A 3,210-nucleotide genomic window follows, 5' to 3' on the forward strand; every position below is an offset into this window, starting at 1 on the left:
CTGCTTTCACAGGCACAAAGTGACTGGCCGGAAAGCTCATGATGAACCTCTTTATCACATTCACTGAGTTCTCTTTGGCCAGACAGTCAAGAAAGATACTTTGTTGAGATTATGAGGTAGTTCAAAAAGAGATTTTGTCGCAAGATCCAAATTAGTCTTGTGGAACCCACTTCACGGAAAGAAAAATTTCATCACACATCGACAACTTGATTGCAGACATTGGCCTAGAATGTTTTTAGGACCTCGAGGCAATGATGTTGAAACAAGAAGTGTGACGGGTGGACTTTGTTGGAACCCGGCCATAAAAAAAAAACGATAAAAATTATAGTTTTTTTTCTGTATAACTCTTATCCAGAAATGCGTGGCCTGTCCAGCTCTATGACATCCATTATCTTGAGTAGAGATAACGGAGTGATACGTTTTGGTGTCTCTCCTTTCAGCCTTTGAGTTTCTCAACCCCATTTCAATCCCTGGATTTTGCGCTTTTATCTCAAGACTCTTTTGATGTACCTTTGTTATTTAAAAACTGTTTGGCATATACATCCGCCTCTTTCCACTTCTCTGCTCATCAATCATATTGTTGGACTAGGAATAGTTTTGCATGTATGTATACATTTGCCTCTGTGTGTGAGTCATTATTCACTTTTATTTCAAGATTTCTTGCCAATAGAGAAAAAGCCGGTTTCTAATCTAGATCCAAGACTCCTTCATTAGAATTTCAACATCAACAACAGGGTATTATGTATGTATGATTTGTATGTTTTGTTTTATGTATGTCTAAACGCATAGTTGCATGTCTAAACGTGGTCATATATACTTAAATGATAAACTTCTGGAAAGTTTTACAAGTTTTTACAGTTCTATATATGGCTTGGATCTGTAGTCTTTATGTAAATACGTATGTATGTATGTATGTATGTATGTCATTATTGAGTTTATTTCAAGATTTCTGGCCAATAGAGAAAGAACCGGTTTCTAATTTAGATCCAAGGCTCCTTCATTAGAATTTCAACATCAACAACAGGGCAATTTTGTTTGTTTGTTTGTATGTATGTATGTATGTATGTATGTATGTAGGCATGTATGTGCGGATTTGTATGTTTCATGTATGTATTCTCATGCATATAGTTGCATATATACATGCTCATATATATTTAAATGATAAACTTCTGGAAAGCTTTACAGATTTTTACAGCTCTAGTGATGGATTGGATCTGTAGTCTTCAAATCGGTTTTCTCCTTGCTAGTTTTGAGAAGTCTAATTTCTCAAGATTGGTACTTAGGCGGTGTGTTACATATCCCAGGGCTCCAATAATTACAGGTATAAACCTGAGCTTGTAATCTGGATAGATTACAATACGTACATGTGTATGTATACATGTACCTACATACGCACGTATGTATGTATGCATGTATGTGCGTGAAGGCACGTGGCTTAGTGGTTAGGGCATTCAGCACGCCGTGTCCTTGAACAAGACACTTTATTTCACCGTCCTCCACTTCATTCGGCTGGCAAAATGAATAGTACCTTTATTTCAAACGGCCAGCTTTGTCACATTCTGTGTCCCACTGAGTCTCCCTGAGAAATACTTTAAGGGTATGTATTGTCTCTGGAATGCTCAACCACTTATACTTTAATTTCACAGCTAGGCTGTTCCGTTGATCAGGTGAACAGGAACACTTATTGTCGTAACCGACTGAGTGCCAATTATGTATGTATGTATGTATGTATGTATGTATGTATGTATGTATGTATGCATGCATGTATGTATATATGTATGTATGTATGAGTGGAGGCGCAATGGCCCAGTGGTTAGGGCAGCGGACTCACGGTCATAGGATCGTGGTTCCGATTCCCAGACCGGGCGTTGTGAGTGTTTATTGACCGAAAACACCTAAAGCTCCACGAGGCTCCGGCAGGGGATGGTGGCGAACCCTGCTGTACTCTTTCACCACAACTTTCTCTCACTCTTTCTTCCTGTTTCTGTTGTGCCTGTAATTCAAAAGGTCAGCCTTGTCACACTGTGTCACGCTGAATATCCCCCGAGAACTACGTTAAGGGTACACGTGTCTGTGGAGTGCTCAGCCACTTGCACGTTAATTTCACGAGCAGGCTGTTCCATTGATCGGATCAACTGGAACCCTCGACGTCGTAAGCGACGGAGTGCCAACAAAAGCAACAATGTATGTATGTGTGTAGGGGTAGGTGGCTGGATGGATGGATGGATGCATTGGCGGAAGGGTGGCTGGCTGGATGGGATGGATGGATGCAAGCATGCATATAGATGGATGAAGGAATAGTGGATGTTTGTACGCATGCGTAAAACTGCAATCACTATACAAAAACTATTTTACTTTCAATAAAAATAATTTCGTCCGAGGTTGTTTGAACCTCTCACACACTAACCTATTTCTTTATAACGAAATATATCTAAAAAAATAATCCGCTTTTATTGTATAAAAAAGCTAGCGGCTGTCACAGAAATAACTGAGAATACTTAACAGATGTTATAGCCCGTAATATGATGTCAGATATGATGTGACAATGATGCGACTGTTAGGCGTCATTAGTGATTAGAATGATTAACCACATTGGCTCTGGGTTACAAATTCATTGTTATGAATATAATCGATTAAATCGATCTCAGTTCATGACTGGTACTTATTATTTCTTTGCTATATGGAGGCTGAAAGGTAAAGGAGAAGAAAAGGGAAATAGAGTGGACAGGATTTAATTTGTGAACATTTCTTTTTTTTTTACTAACTGCTGCAAGGCACTTAATTCCACACAACCATTTCTGTCATTTCTCTACCATTTTACTATGATAGTTATATACATCCATAGTTATATGCATCCATAGTTATATACATCCATCCATACGTACACATATACTTACGCACATACATACACATATACATGCATACACACACGCATACATAAGCACGCACATATGCATATATGTATTCTTATTCTGTTATTCTTTTACTTGTGTCAGTCAGTTGACTGCGGCCATGCTGGAGCACCGCCTTGAAAGGGTTTAGTCAAACGAATCGACCATAGGACTTACTTTTTTAATCCTAGTACTTATTCTATCGGACGCTTTTGTCGAACTGCTAGGTTACGGGGACGTAAACAAACCAACACTGCTTGTCAAACGGTGAGGTAGGGAACAAACACAGAGACATATATACATATATATATATGTGTGT

The sequence above is a fragment of the Octopus bimaculoides genome, chromosome 6, assembly GCF_001194135.2.
Source record: "Octopus bimaculoides isolate UCB-OBI-ISO-001 chromosome 6, ASM119413v2, whole genome shotgun sequence".
In the NCBI taxonomy this organism is placed as follows: Eukaryota; Metazoa; Mollusca; class Cephalopoda; order Octopoda; family Octopodidae; genus Octopus; species Octopus bimaculoides.